General features: G+C 48.9%; 2 protein-coding genes across 5 annotated transcripts in view; one reads left to right on the forward strand and one right to left on the reverse strand.

The window, feature by feature from the left end:
• The window catches only part of PC (pyruvate carboxylase), a 2,151,284-nt gene that overhangs the window by 302,655 nt on the left and 1,832,147 nt on the right, over positions 1-16,482 (reverse strand). The gene's annotated exons all lie outside the window — the stretch shown is intronic.
• Positions 14,504-16,482, forward strand: part of LRFN4 (leucine rich repeat and fibronectin type III domain containing 4) — a 41,722-nt gene continuing 39,743 nt past the window's right edge. Inside the window, exon 1 of one of the 2 annotated variants that reach the window (XM_078660830.1) lies at positions 14,504-14,967. The gene's annotated coding sequence lies outside the window, so the exon portion shown is untranslated. Of the gene's footprint in view, positions 14,968-15,615; positions 15,731-16,482 lie in introns of those variants that run through there. The other variant, XM_078660831.1, reaches the window with a different exon arrangement.

Consider the following 16,482-nt stretch of genomic DNA (forward strand, 5'->3'; position numbering starts at 1 on the left):
AAAGGAGAGAATGTTTTTTCTTTCTAAAAAAGGTATTGCAGTGATTCAGTGTCCATAAGGCAGTCCAGATTATTTTTTTACCAACTGCATCTTGCATTCTGGGGGGCTTGTGTTTTTGCTTCTAAAAGTTTCAATCACTGGCTAAAAAGTCAGAACATACAAAGTGAAATTGGGAAATCTTTATCTGGGCAGCAGTACTTTGTTTCTGTGGTTGATGGTAGGTGGCACCAGCACTTCTTAATGGGGTCTGGGACTTTTAAAAGACGGTCCTGTGGATAGTCTGAGTAAAATGCACCTGGCTGCCTGTTCTATCCCAGAAGGCAGGACAGCCGTGGCCCAAGCATTGATGCTGCCTGCGAGTCCGTCAGGCAGTAATGGCGGCCAGGTGATGGTTTGGCAATAACGTCATGTTACACTCTGTTACTTTAACAGTCATTCAGTTATTCTAACATTCCGTACAAAGGCAGCAGAGGAAAGCAGCCCGTCATGGTGCTCATCTACCTCATAATTGCCATCTAGCTCAGTTAGGGTAGGGTGGTACATGTGCAGCACAGTAGAGACACGTGGTTTGCAATATTCCACTGCAACTTATCAAAGGCTGCTGATTCTTAACTCTCACAGTCCACCACACAAAACTCTGTGGGTGCCTCTTTCCCTGGATATTTGTTAGCTGAACATGTAATAGACTGGCAAGTGGATCTGCATGGGTAGCACCTGCCACTGCCCTCAGCAAAGCTTTCTGCTGCAGCAGCTGGTGACCACCCTCCTTGCCTTCTACTACCCTATTCCAACTTCAATCTGACAACTGTAGTCCTGTGTGTTATGGCACCTTCTGCTGAGACACAGTACTGATACACCCATTGTTTGAAGGTCTTCCTGAAGAGGAGATTTTAACGCTCATGCTTGTTTCCAGAGGCAACAGTTCACGTGAGGGACTCTTCAAGGTTCAGTAGGAATGACATCTGGGCGAATACACTAAACCAGCCTCATTCCCCATTAAAGCAATACAGTAGCCTGGGGCCATAAAGCAATAAAGTAGCCTGGGGCCATAAAACGTGTTTTTTTTTTAGAATGAAACATTCTCAGGCCATGTTTATTTTCCTAATGACACATATAAAAATTCTTGATATTGACACAGTTCAAAATATTTATATCATGTATGTTGAATATCCATATAAGAATTTATTTCTGAAATGAAATTCTCAAAATCATTGTTACCCACCGGTCCTGGCCCTTCAAGCACTATCCCCAAGACAATGTGATTTGGTACCCCCAGATTTCCACAATCACCTCTACTTAGTACTCTACATTAACGCAGCCACTCCCTCATACAGGGGGAGCATCCTTGGGTCAACCAGTAAGTGACATCGTATCCATTCCAGAGCAACCCAAAATTGGATACCTGGCAGCCTTTGGAAGATCGACCTGGGTAATCTGGCCATATTTTGGTACCCTGGTACTAGACATCTCCTAAATCACCACTGAGCATTGTTAAAGAAGCACTTATTGGCAGCCAAAACATAGCTACTGTAGCGCCCAGACTGCAGCCACCTGCAGACCGATGCTCCACTAACTCCTCCATGGGGTAATTAGAGCCAAATAAGAATTCGCATGACTTTATAGGGGTTCAGTATTCACAGACTTTGTTGCCGTTGTCTGGTTCCTGCTGAAAGTTTTAATTTACAAACACAGTGGCAAGAACTGCCATTGGGCGCCACCTCCTTTCTCCCACTGACCCGTCTCCGTGCCGGTGGCTCCAACATGGAGCCCCATTTGTTCATTTTAGTTTTTGCCTTTTGCTTTTCTACCCAGGTCCACTTTTTCCTTCCCATGTACTACAGTGCATTTTGACCTCTACCACAACGTCCATAGACTGTCACCTGAGCTTCAGCACTGTTCATACTGCTATTTGTCCATGCAGTCTCCATATACTGCTTACATTTTTCCAGCTCCCAGGAAGACAAAACTGAAGTTGGTTGCACTTCTAAAGATGCAAATACCTAGAAGACCTAAAGGAGTTCCTACACAGATAGAATTAGTTCCTGCTACTGCAGACAGAGTAGGACTCGGTCATAAAGAGACCCCGTCCTATTGACGAGTGGAACTCATTTACAGGTAGAGTTTACTTTTTTTGCAGTTTTATAAAGCACAAACTTGACCTGAAGGTAATGGGGCGCTTTACAGGAGCACCAGTGCAAAAACAAAAATTGATGGACTGAATGCAGAACAATGTCATACATTCACCCCAGTACAGAGATCTGGGCCTAAATCCATCACTTTACAGGAGCACCAGTGACATTAATTTAGTAAGATGACCTTGTTTTCTTGAGGTTGATCTCTAGATGGTTATCAACTGTATATGATGCTAGGCGGATAATTAGTCTCTGCGGCCATATTCTGGTATTACTGAGAAGGAGCAGGTCCTTTGCATAGAGGATATTCGACAGTGAGAGACCACCAAGACTCAGGGTATCGGATGCTAAATCGTTAAGTGCTGGTGAAGGTCTAAGGTGTATACATTGAATTGGAGGGGAGCAAGGACACATCCCTGCCTGAGGCCAAACAATGTCCTCACCTCCCTCAACAAATGTGTTCCATCTCTGACCTTGATCTTGACCCAGGTGTTTGCATAGAGCAGCCTAATTGTCCTCAAAATGTTATGTGGGGTTCCCCAGCACTGATGCTTTTCCCACATACTGTCATGCAGGACATGAACAAAGACTAATTCTTTGGTATGCCAGTGTCATTTGCTCTGCTCATGATTAATCCTAAAGCCATCAGGTCTGTTAGTGTCACTTGACTCTTCGTAAACCCAGTCAGGTTTAGAGGTAGTCTGCCTGTTTCAAGCACCCATTGTGCTAGATCTTGAAGAAGCAGTGATGAAAAATACTGGAGATCTACGTCCAACAAAGCTTTTAGACAGGAGTTGTTTGGAGACAAACTTGTTCCTCCTCTGAAGATTGGGTGGATGATTGCGCCTCTCCAGCTGTCTGGAATAATCCCTTTACCAACTATGGTACTGAACATATCAGTCAGGAAACGTTCCCATACAGAGACATGTTTGACAAGCGCTTGCGGAATTTCATTTGGTCCAAGGGGGCAGTCAGATTGTGATCTCAATGATGTTGGTTATTGATGATGCTGTGTACTCCAGTGGGTCAAAGAGAGTGCTCACCTTGAGATCTTCCAAGGGCCACTCTGAGTGAGCTGCGTTCATCAGGTTTCCTGAACGATGTGACTTAAGGTACTCTGTCCAGCTGTCCTCGCTGATATTTGCATTACTTGCTTCCTTTGTCTGTTTCATTGATCAGTTTCTAAAACTTTGAGTCCTTTAACTGTGAGGCATGTAGAAGCTTAGCACATAGTTTCCTGTCTATTTTTTTAAGGACCATACCTTTCTTTTAACACCTTCCTGTCTCTCTGTAGTGATTGTAGAACCTCTAGATTTTGGGGATGACATTGTAGCTGCCTGTAAGTTCTGCCAATTTTAGATCTCAACTGATGGGTAGGTCTTGGCATAATTGAGGTCTTTCAGGTTTTCAATGCATGCCCCCTTATTCGTGCATTTGGCTGGACATTTGTCCATCAAGCAATCAGTGAAACGTTCCTAGGCCACTATCGGGTTGGGCTCCACAGAGGCAAGAGACTTTAGGATCTCCACGGCAGCACCCGAGAGATCAATGATGATGCTTGAGTTCCACTTCAAGCATTTTAAGTTTTCCGAGTGGGCATCTTCCTGCCCGATCCTCGCACTGTCATGCTAGTTCTTGTTGATTCCAATCAATATTACTTGAGGATGATGGTCACACTCCAGTCGCTGGGCAACACCGAAATTCACAATCCTATGGTATAAAAGATGATTTGCCTCTGTGAAATCTAGGTATGAAATGGTCTTGCCGGATGACCTTCTCCATGATGCTGGTATGTTCCCCGGGAAACGGCCATTCAGGACGATACGGCCGGCTAGCTCGCACTTTTAGGCCAGTGTTATCTTGGTGCTTGTAGCGTGGATTACATTGATCCGGGAGTGCCCCAAGCTACAGGAACCCTTTGAGAGTGGTGCAGCAAGCTTATGGGGCGGCACACACCTTCCCACACACATGGGGTTACTCCCTTGTCTCCTTCCTTCTGGTTTTCTCAATGTAATCCTGGAGAAGTCTCTTATGCTGTCGATGCTCACCATAACGAGACTGAATGTCATTTTTACATGGATTCAGCTCCTTCACTAATATGGCTGCCAACACTACTTTCCATGATGAACTTTTGTTGCGCATGTATACATTTAAATGTGTGCATCTTTGTCTAACCTTCTTTCATTTGGAGAGAAAGAAACAGTGACTGAGTGCATGTTTGGCTTAGGTGTAAGTGTGTATTTTATTGAATTAATTTAGAGCTACCAAATTGGGAACGGGCTGTATAGTTATATTTTACAATATAGCCTCACTGCTCTCACAGCAGTGTTTAGCCATTGTAATAAAGTATTGCAAGGCCAAAAGCTGAAAACTGATTTTTTTTTAAAACAGTTGAGCACTACCTTTGATGACAGAAAATACCACATTAAAAAAAGATACTCATCCCCACCACAATCTCTGCTCAAAACTGATGGATACATTGGAGATTACTGAGAAGTTATTACATCTTCGAGTAAAAATGCATGTTTTATGTGTTTTTGTACTTTTATTGCACAAAAAGCAGTGGTAAACCCACATATTTTCAGGAACAGTAAAATATGGAAAATATTTCACAGTTATTTATGAAATATCGATGTTTTCGCACTGTCCAAAGGTTTTACCTTGTCCAGGATACTAGGATTATGCAGTTTAGAGCACCAGGGTTATCGAAATTATTCGACAATGCAAATTAGGGGCCAATTTTCAGTATAATTTTTATCCGTTTGAGGTGTAAACAACAAGTTTGGTGAGATCTGCATACTTTGGAAATGATGTGGCAAAGAGAGTAAATCCACAGTTATGCTGTAAACTCTGCAGCCAAAGAATGACATAAATCCACTGAGCTCCCCATTGCCTATTGTTTTATCAAGAATTTATCTGTGACTAGTAAACAAAACCTCAACATTTTAATTTCAGTCAATGCCCATTGTTAGGTGTACTTTGAATAAAACAGCTTGCAATACAAAAAACACATAAGTACCTTGTCATTGCCATCTCAGACTTCTGGTGACATTTAAAACTACCTGGCCAAAGATATCACCGAACCCCTCAATGGTAATACTGGACCAGATTACACAGTAACCCATTATGCATGCGCTGTATGTACTTAACTTTAAACCATTGTGTATATGCAAATAGATAAACCTCAACCTTAGACAAGAGACAACTCCTCTAGATGCTACACGTTTTAAAACAAATACCAAAATATTTTGCATTTGGTCCACTCACTAGACAGCATGGGGAATGCGGCCTAATGGCTATGTTAAAACATCAACAGAACAGGAGTGTTCACAAGAAGTGGTGAAATTGAATGTTTGTAATTCTTTTGAAAGTTCTAGTATCATCTAAGGAATAAAAGGTGGTCTAGTGGAATATATCAATGGGGTGATAAGTCGGGCACAATGCTCCATAGGCTCTGCCAAAACACGTTTCAGGCGCAGACACTGCCGGGGATCAGGGATGCGGCCAGGGCCTCGATCACAGACCCAAAGGAGTTAGCGGACAGCTTTGCACTATACTATGCCGATCAATATGCTCAGCGGGAGTGCCTCCCGGCGGCAGGGGTGGATACATTTATCGCGGATCTACCACCACACACGTTATCGGAGGAGGTACGTGAGCGCCTTGAACTTCCCCTGTCGGCTGAGGAGCGGGGCACGGCCCTAGGGGAGCTTAATACTGGAAAGGCTCCCGGGCCCAATGGTTCCTGAGTGAATTTTTTAAGAAATACCACCTCCAACTGGGTACGCACTATAGGGCAGCTTTGGAGGCGACTAGGGAGCAAGGTCGCCTTCCGGCAGACTGGAGACATGCGGAAGTAGTGGTGTTCCACAAGCCCGGCAGGCCACCGGAAAGACATGAGTCTTACCGACCCATTTCTCTCCTAAACGTCGAAGCTAAGATAAAGGCCAAGGCGCTGGCAAACCGTCTCCTTCCCCATATAGCAGAGCTGGTCCATCCGGATCAGGCTGGGTTTATGCCCCATAGGGCGACGAGACAGAATATCAGATGCGCTCATGTCGCAGTGGAAGCAGTTAGAGGCACCGGGGAACAGGCGGCGCTCCTATTGGCAGATATAGACAGGGCTTTTGATTCGTTGAGTTGGGGCTACCTGTTTGCACTCCTGCCTCGTCTTAATTTTGGGCCCCGTTTTTTGTCGTATCTAAAACTATTATACACAGACCTGACGGCTTCGGTGAGGGTGGCCGGGGCCACATCTACCAAATTCCCTATTGGGCGAGGTACTCGGCAGGGGTGCCCCCTCTCGCCGTATTTGTTTGCCCTTGCCATGGATCCGCTGGCGGCATGGGTGCGCATGGACGTACAATTGCGAGGCTTTGAATGGGAGACCGGACCGTCGGATAGAATCGCACTTTACGCGGATGATGTCCTGTTTTTCCTTACTAATATTAATAGGCCGGGACCGCGTATTTTAGAGATAATGCAAATATTTGGTGAAACGTCAGGGCTTTACCTGAACCCACATAAATCCACCCTATGGGTGCTGGGAGACCGCACGGGAATTGGATCATGGGCGTCCGCGTTGCAGGTGGCGATGGGGGACCTTAAGAATTTGGGAGAGTTCCTATCTGAATCCTCCATGTACTCCTGGGAGCGCAACATAGTGCCGGTCTGGGACCGGGTTCGAACAGAGATAAAAACGTGGTCCTGTATGCCCCTCACTATCTATGGCCGGTCGGCTATTTTTAAGATGGTTGCCCTCCCACGTCTGCTATACCAATTGCAGAACCACCCTTACCCAATTTCACCTCATTGGTTTCGGCAAGTCAACTCGGTGCTGGGACAATTCCTTTGGGCAGGGGGTCAGTGCGTGTTGCGCTGCGCACCTGCTTCTTATCAACATACTGTGGAGGGCTGGCAACGTCCGATATCCTGTCGTACTATCAGGCTTCCCATCTCCTGATCCTGAATGAATGGTGGTATTGGGATTAGGGGGACCCTGCATATGCTCTTGAGCGATACCTTATGGGGTCCGATACTCTGCATACAATTTTATACTCGGCGCGGTTGAGGAAGAGATTGCCACAGGCTACCCAGGTAGTATTCCAGATCAGGAGGCAGGCGCTACGTCGTATGGGATGGTGGGGTACATTAACTGAGGAGACCCCCCCCCTATGGCATAATGGTCGTTTGCCCGCACTGGCGTCCTTGCAGGGCTTCCGAAGCTGGGACTGCATAGGAATTTCAACGTTGGGAAAAGTTATGACCGGCACGGCCCTTAAATCATTTCAGGATCTCATCGAGGAATATGGCATGCCTCGGACCCAATTCTTTAAATATTTACAATTCCGCCACACCATTGCACCTAGTCTGGAGGGGATCGACTCCTTACCTGAATTTAGCCCACTAGAAGCGAAGGTATTTATGGGCGATCTGGAAGATAAGAAAATATCCCGCATATACCAGACCCTAGTTACACATTGTTCCTCCTCTCTACACAAATTGCAGGAATCCTGGGAAAGGGATGTCAGAACGCTGGAAGAGGAAGATTGGCGGGAAGCCCTTGAAGCCCCCGAGGTGCAGCTATTGCAATGCGCCTAAGGCTCATCCAATTCAAATATCTCCACAGAGCTTATTACACTAGGGAGAGACTGTGGCGGGCGGGTCTGATTGAGTCTCCAGACTGTTTGCGATGCGGCCAAGAGGTGGGCACCTTAATTCACACGGTATGGAGCTGTAGTGTTTTGGTCAGGTTCTGGAAAGGGGTGTGGGACTGTTTGTCTGAGGTGTTGGGAACTCCCTCATACTCCACAATTAGGCCTCTTGCATGTATTAGAAGGGGTGGGGGGTAATATATATAAAAGGCATCTGTTGTTGTTGGGCCTCACAGTCGCCAAGAGAGAGGTAGCTCAGGCCTTGAAAGATCCACGGGCTCCTCCAGTAGTGGTGTGGAAGAAGGGACTAGATTTTTGTATGGGGTTGGAGCGCCCTACTTTTGAGGCCCGGGGTTGCCCTAGGAAAAACTACAAAATATGGAAAAGATGGGCGGACTATAGGGGTCTATGGTTAGAGCCACCAGTAGAACAAGAGGATTGCACGGGAATGGTGTGAGGGGTCTAAATTTGAGGAATTGTGTACACTATTCTATATGTGAAACTACTTTCAAGAATGAGACGATATCGTGCGGTGGGTTAGGGAGGGATCCGGGAGGGGGGGAGTTGGTAGTGGGGGGGGGGGTGGAGCGGGTAAATGTTCTGTTTCAAATGATGTTTAGATTGCCAATCATATGATGCTGTCTACTTGCTTGCAGTTTCGGAGGGCTGCGCCTTGTGTGCAATCCATCAATAAAATTTGTTTTTTAAAAAAGGTGGTCTAGTGGCTAAGCTATTGATCTAAGAACCTGGATTTGAATCCAGCTTGGAATTGACTGAAAATTGTGCAGTTCTGGGAAATCAACTAATCACAATGTGCCTAAAATACAAATGCGTGAGATACCGGTGTAAGTAACTGTAACAAAAAGATATAAGCCATCACTTGATAAAATCGATCTTGCATCATTTTCCTTCACCTCCCATAACGGGCAAAGCTCTCTGGTTAGGTCCATGCTAATACCAACATGTGCATGCTTTTACATTGTGAACAGGTATCCAAGCTTATTATTCTCTGTGGATACCCCTTCCCTTTCAGCTGTTGGCCAGTCTGTCTCATTTTGTGACACCTAGAAATAAGATCCCACGATTTTCTATATCCCGGTTTACTCTTCACACCTCAAGTCTACTTCTCAATGTCCGTCCGTGGGAGCACTTTATTGGGCACGTTGGGTGATTGCCCCACACACATCTGATTGTTCCCCGGAAGCATGTTATCATTTTGCAACTCATACTACTTTCAATCAGAAAATACACTTTTCCAGGCAGCCTTCGGTGCTTTCATTTCGGACATGCACGGGACTCGCTTGGTTCCAGCTATCTTGCAGACATCGGAAGCTCACAGGTCTGGTGGACACTCTCCGAGCTCCAGCAGTGCTCGGTGTCTCGGGGGAATGCATTGGCGAAGACAAAAGATCTGGCTTTAATGTACTACTGCAGGAAAGAACAGACGCGGACATTTGTCTTTTCCAAGCGTGAGCGCAGTACACCCGAAGCTACTGGCCTTCCAAACGTGCGGTCTCGGTTCCCAGTGTGCGAATGGTAGCTCCACCAACACGGTTTAGTTCTAGCCCCCACCCGCCCCGAAGTTCGGGTCTAGTTGTGCCCCTGGTGAGCGAGGGCTGAGGATCCAAGGAGAACGCAGACAAAAAACACCGAGAAAGCGCTCCCAGTCAGTACGGTTCCTAGAACACTGGCTGAAAGTGGCAGACTGCATAAACACCCTGACCTTTAACCCACAGAGGATGGAGCCGACTCGTGGACTGTGTGTCCAACTAAGACCACATCCGTTCCCTCCCCCCAACATTACATTCACAAGGAAATAATTCTATATTAAAATGCAACTGCTGAACAGAGCCAAAGCTTTTTAAGAACAGATTTATTTGCTGTAGCTACAAATCTTGACAAAGGCATGTAGAAAAAAAAACATAACGCTATTACACAGTTTCAAAAGCAGGATTCGAGGGTCCAAAAAACGGGATCTCGGAAGATCCCAGACAGCAACACCTGGTGGTAGTACAGGAGGCAGCGCCACCTGGTGCTAGAACGGCAGAATTGCAAGTGCCATGAGTAGAAGGTAATTCGATGGGGAGATTCTAATGGTAGCAGCTGGAGGACGAGATTCTACATATTGCACACAAAGGAGGGCTTGCAGGCCCTGTTTAGTTAGGGGGTCCTGATTTCAAGAAACCTCAGGAACAGGGCGGAAATTAAGCTTCATTGGGGAGCATTTAAAAGACTAGCATGGTTTGAATGGATATTGTGGTGTGGGGGGGGGGGGGGCATTTTCTTGTTGACAAAGGAGACTGATCACTTACGAACTCGCACTCCCCAAATATCCAGTGCAACAGCTCCCGGCTCCTTCACATGTTTTGGTCATGCTTATACTAACCACGCTTCCTTATAAACACTGGCATTCACTCATCCCAGCAAATAATAGGTGTGCGAAGGTGCATAGTTTTTTTTTCCACAAACTTTCATGGAAATTTCAGAAAATTATACTTTGAACCCATATTGTCATTGCCTGACTGTTTTGTCAATTTTTCAAGCCGGGGCAAATAAAAAAAAGTCACGTGAGATACTGGTCCGAGAAGAAAATATATCGCTGCAAACATTTACTGTATAAAAGTGCCCCTTGCGAGCACAATTTACACAAAATGTAGTAATGTGACATTTTTGAGAAACTTTACAATTTTTGCAGGGTTTAAATCTTCCTCAGGCCTACCAAGGATGCACTGCGGATGCAACAATAAGGGCTATGACGTAGCATCACTGAATGCCCAAACTTCTAGGAAGCAGCCAAGAGAGTTCAGGCACACAAAGACAGATGGATAGGCTAGGACAGCTAAAATGGTTGCCTGTGAGCCAGACACAAAATGCAAAACAATGTAACAAAGGGGTGAGACCGAGCTGGTGCGGTGTGTCAAACTGCATGTTTCATACAAAACATGTACTCCCTCACGCTGTATTTATGGCCCCAAGGAATGTGTACCCAGCTCACTCTACATATACTGCTTGCACTCAACCTAGACCATTTTGAGAAATTCTGTTGCCAACATTACCCCATTTAGGTAGCTCTGCTGTAACCATTCTCTCTAATCAGTCCTTATACTTCGGAGACGAGGCCCACAGATTGGCGCAGCTATCCAGATGAGGTATTTCGAAAAAAGGCCACATACTGTTTCCACATTTGCACACAAAAAGCTAGATGAGGCCTTCACGACTGGACAGATACTCCACACAAGACGTCAACGAGTATGTGCAGGGTGAATAGTAGTCAATATAGTCAACAAAGTTAGCACCCAAAACCATGTTTCCACTTCAGGCTGTCTTTGTACACTACGGATGAGACCACCTACATGACACTGACTTAGGGACTGCCACCTCGCAGACCCAGTGGGTGTCTATGTGATACGGTGAATACAAACCATGCCTGGCCCAAGACTGCTGTCCGCCAACACTACACAAGCTCCACTTTCCCACTATCTGGTGGGGCTGTTAATGGTATACATCATTTGATAATTCAGTGCTTACCCCTTTCTGCACCCTAAAAATCCCAGGAAGAAAAAACTACGTGGATGTCATCTGGATTGACTGGAAAATCTAAATGTAAAGAAAGTTTGCACTTCAGCTGTCCCTGCCGTTCCTCTTGCGACCACAAAGAATACTTTCGGGCAATTGTATGCCAATAACTTGCTCTTAACCTATAACTTTTGCACCAGTAATTGGAGGCTTCATAGAAACATAACTGCATGTTGCCATTTCCCATCAAGGCTGGTCCCAAGCCTTGGATATGGAGAAAACCTTTTGCTTTAATCTACCCTGAAAGAAGAGGGAGCTGTACTGCCACTGCCCAGTGGAATAAAGCCAGTGTAGAGGGTGGCTAGAGTAGGTTAACCATCAAGGAGGCACAAGAAACTTGCAGCCCAGCAGGCTGCAATCGACTCAAAAACAAGTGTTTAACAAGGGTCGAGGATCTGGAAAGAATATTAGAACATTGGAATGTTGGGAGCTCCATGGCAGACAATGGAGTGCTCCCAGCTTCTACGGGCCAGTAAAGGCCTGCAGAGCAACATTCCAATGTTCTACAAAGGCTTCTCGAAGCTCGAGGGGATTTATATCCCCTCGAGCTTTGAGAACGCTTAGTTTAATTTGTTAGAACATTCTGCCCTCTAGTGGCAGAATGTTCTAATAACTTTATAGCCCTTAATAGCAGGGCTATACCAGCTAGTAAAGTCCCGCTGTCTCGTTAAAGGCCCTCGCCTTCGGCTCGGGCCTTTAACGATTCAGCGGGCCTTTAATAGCCGGTAAAGCCCGCTACGGAGAGCTATAAGGCTATATTTAGAACTGCAAGTGAGGTGAGCTTCCATCCCTTTCACCCTGGACTGTGCCCAGTCATATGGGAAATCAGTGGCGTAGCAAGGGAGGGGCAGTCCCGAGCACGAGTTTAGGGGGGGTGGCCTCAACAGCCACTCTTAACTGCGGCTGTCAGAGGCGGCAAACGCAGGGATCGCCAGCACCCTGCCCCGCTCTTTCATACGGCCGTCTCGGGGCGGCAAACGCAGGAACCATCACAGGAGGCCAAAGGTCTAGCTTCACCGCTGCATAACAAAAGTATTTCATTCTGGACTCGGAGTCTTGGGGTAACTTTTGGGTGAGACAATTTCCCTGACTCCAGAACCGTTGGAACTACCCAAGTGACCCCTACGGGTACAGGTGTATCCCTTTTGAATTCATGACTGGGCTCTGATCCTACAGTCACGTTCGTTAACTTATGCCTGCCCCGGTCCCGTGGGTGCCTCTGCCAACCGAAAACCTGACCACGATCAGCACGTTTAGAGATATAGACCTGTGACGTGTGGTATGCCTGCAGGAGGCACTCTGGAAGCTAGAAGAAGTCCAGCACAGTAACGCTCCTGGACATATACTCCGGAGGCCAGCTGGGGGCAGAAACTGGTCTCTTAATCTATGTCCTCTGCTCCTGGTGCTCAGGATCAGCGTGGTTGAGTTCGATCCCTCCCCACTCCGGGTTTTCATTTGTCCGTTGACAAGGCTCCTGGCCTTTGACATTGTCAAAAAGGGCTGGATGGTGAATAACGTCAAAAGTATGCCCCTCCCCCACCCCCAGAAAAAATTCTGCGGACGCCCATGCTGGCAGAGGGGAGCCCAGAGGGAACCTGGCCTGGTTATTCGGTCTGGACGGTCCTTTGTGAGGTGGGGGTAGCAGCTTGTCCCTGTAATGGCACAGACGACATAAAAACGTCAGACTGTCATGTATCCCAAAGACAAATGGATAGTGTGAGACGTGTAAAGCACCAATGTGCCAAACGGGCCCCTGAGAAGATGACTGTGGCTTGCGCAAGGGAGGCAGCAGAGACCTGCAAAGCATTAGACCCCAGAAGTGAGCCGCAAGCTCCAGAATGTTCTCGATTGGAGAAGTGCGACTGAAACGGCAACAGACAGATTTGTAAGCGGCAAAGCGTGGGAAAGGACAGCGAGTCTACAGCCCTGCCCAAGCCTCACCACAGCATAGTCACTCTGAGGCTCTCAAAACAAACCGGGGATACTATTAAATCAGCGTAGCTCAGAGACAAGTGAATGCATAAAAACGTCTCTACAGTCCCTCATAGCGAAGCTAGTCCTCTTAAAATAAGGCCACATAAAAACAAGTCTTGACCGCCCCCCCCCCCCCCCCCCACGTCCGTATATTCAGTAGGAGGCCTCGTGTAAGCACATTAATAGATAACCTATCTCGGAAGCACGCGCGACCCTCTCGGAGGAAGGGATTCTTGAGACAGGAGCATTCACTGATCAGAACACACAGTGCACATCTCCGCCAGAGGGGCAGCTGCCGAGGAACGACACGTAGTTTAACACTATCATTGCTTAATGGAGTGCGGTACCCGTGGGTGACACCCCCACTCCCTCCGCCCCGCCGATCCGGCTTCCTCGGTGGGCTCGAGCAGCTGGACTGCGGATCTGGCGGCCGCAAGGGACATTTCTCCCTTAGCCGCGTAAAATGAATAACTAGCCAGCTTCTAAAGCGAGGCTCCGCCCAGGCGTGCGTGCTGCAGAGACGACTGGCCCTGTGAACCAGGCACCGCGGAAGACTGCGAGCGCCTCGAGGCTGCGTGTGCGCTCTACGATGGAAATGCACGCCATATACAAATACAAAAAACACACGCCTCTTCTTCCACGTCCGTGTAGACTGCAGCGCCGGAGACTCTCGAACTAATCCCCTCGCCTGGCGTCGAAATGTGGTTTTGATGTTATCCCGAGGGTTGCACGAACTACGGAGGATTGGATTTGACCTCAGCGGACATCCTAAAATGTGATGAAAACCGCCCCGCCTAATCTCACTCCGGAATCTGATTTTAATATCTTTGGTGCGCCACAATGGACAACGACCTCGGAATTTATTACCAGCGTGTATTTTGGGGCTCTCTACGTTGACTGTGTCTCGCGTATCGCAAAATGAACCTTTTTGGCCTTTTAAATGACAACGTTCAGCAAAAGATCACATTTTAAGGAACCATTACAACTGAAAACTGGGCCCGGCTTCCGATGGGATGTGAGCCAGTAACGCTGCCTGTTCCACGCAGGTCAATGATTTGACATGTTTTCCCAGTGATCGGACACTGTGCACCTGTGGCAGCAGCAGGCGCCGCACCTGCTGGGCTGCCCTCCGAGCCTCGGGGCTCCTAGCTGCCGCAGTCCTCCATTACTGACCGGAGTCTGGCAGAGCCCGGGCCCCGCCGGTCGGGGACGGGCTGAGGCGCCCCCGGGGTGGGTGAGCAGCGCCCCGGCTCGGAGCCGCGCAGCGCGCCCCTTCCTTCCCCGCTCGGCGGAGGAGGGCTCTGAGGAGAGGCGGCGGCATGTGATGCGGCTCGGCTGCCCCCTACCGCCCCCCGGCAGAGCTGCGGCCGCCGCCAGAGCAGCAGCTGCGGCAGCTGCAGGAGCCGACGCCCCCGGGCCGGGGCATGGGAGCCGGGGAGGCTCCGGGAGCCCGCGGCGGCGGCGAGGAGGAGGACGGGGGCGCTCGACGCATGGAGGGGCGCCGGAGGCCGCCAGGAGCTCACGGGAGACGGAGAGCCGCGGACATGGGAGCAGAGACCCCTCCGGGGCGCCTGGCACGATGAGCCTGTGACCGAGGCGCTGCAGGAGCACAGGGGGCAGACCCCAGCCAGGTAATCACCGCTGCCGTGTGTGCCCGCCGCGGAGGGCACGGGCTGACACCAGCTAGAACCACAGGGCTCTATGCAATGCACAGGGAGAGGAGCCCGCCGCTCCCTCTGTGCCCACCAGGGCATTCACGGGATGGGCACCGATGCGATGTCCTCACACCCACTCCAGGCAATGGGAGTCTAGCGCCGGCTGGCCGCCCCCACCGGGCCCAACAGAGGACTGAGGTATACTGCACCAGTGCACACTTCAAACCCGACCCACGGGCAGTGGGCATTGAAACCCCCAATCCCCTATGTGCAAATCATGGTGACCACGGCGTGTGCCATCTTGGCACCCCATTGCATTCACCAGTCCTTATCCAGTGGTAACTGTGCCCACCAGAGCGTGCCACTACTGCACGCTCACTGTTCCTAACACTGGCCACCGCTGGGCAGGGAGACGACACAACTGTCCATTCCGCGCCTTTACAGGGCACAGTGCTTGCCACGGACCTTTTTACTACCCCTGGTGCTGGGCAGGCTGCATCGACCGAGTAGGGTCCGGGGCGCGAGGATGGAACACTTCCGTAGTTTGACACTGGACGCCGTTGGGGTGTTACATAATGCGTGTTCTTCTATTAATTGATTCGGGGTGATGGGCAGAGACATGAAGTCCTGAAATTGGTATGTTACCCCCTGCCTGCCCCCCTCGCCTGAAGACTGGCAAGTGTCTAGAGTCGAGGAGCGGGAGGGTTATTGCGGGGGCGGCCAGTCTGCTATCTGAACGGTTTGTACCCTCTGGACCTGCCGTGGTGTGTTTGGTGCTCGTGTTGTTTATTGCATTTTGTGTGCGCTTGAGCCGGTTCTTATTAAGCAGCGGGTTTGTGTAGTGTGTACCATGCCTGCGCGCGCGTGTGTGTGTGTGTGTGTGTGTGTTATGGTGCAAGCGTGCACTGTACGATGTTGCAGGCTGTTCATTGTGTATAATGCTGCAGGCTGTTCGTTGTGTAAAATGCTGCAGGCTGTTCGTTGTGTAATCTGTGATGCCCGTCAGTCCTTCAGCTGCTACAAACAGCGGGGCCCGTGTCCATGCACTGCACAGGGCCACAGCTGCCATGCTCGTCACCAGGTTCCTCCGGCCCTGGTGTCCAGGCTCCGCCCCTTCCTGTGCTTGTTAAAGCACGACGGGGTGCTTCTCCCATAGTCGTTTAATTGGTACCCAGTTTAATCCTATAACCACATATACCGGATGTGAGCTGCGTGCCCCCAGAGTGGATATCCTTGTGGTTGGTGCTTTTACATTTATATAGCCAGCAAGTTCTGTGCAGCCTGTAACCACAAAAGAGACTGCGCAACTGCCCCGGGCATTTGGCTAATCTTTAAAACCCAGAGTCATAATAACAAATGCCAAACTACAAGTCCCAGGTTGCTTAGGACTGACCGGGACAGTAGACAACTATAGTACTGGGCCCGGTGACCGAGGCGGGCAGTGCTATCTGCAATGCTGGGTAGGCCGGTCTGTGTGCGGGGGAGGGGGGA

This window comes from Lissotriton helveticus, chromosome 9, assembly GCF_964261635.1.
Source record: "Lissotriton helveticus chromosome 9, aLisHel1.1, whole genome shotgun sequence".
NCBI classification, from domain to species: Eukaryota; Metazoa; Chordata; class Amphibia; order Caudata; family Salamandridae; genus Lissotriton; species Lissotriton helveticus.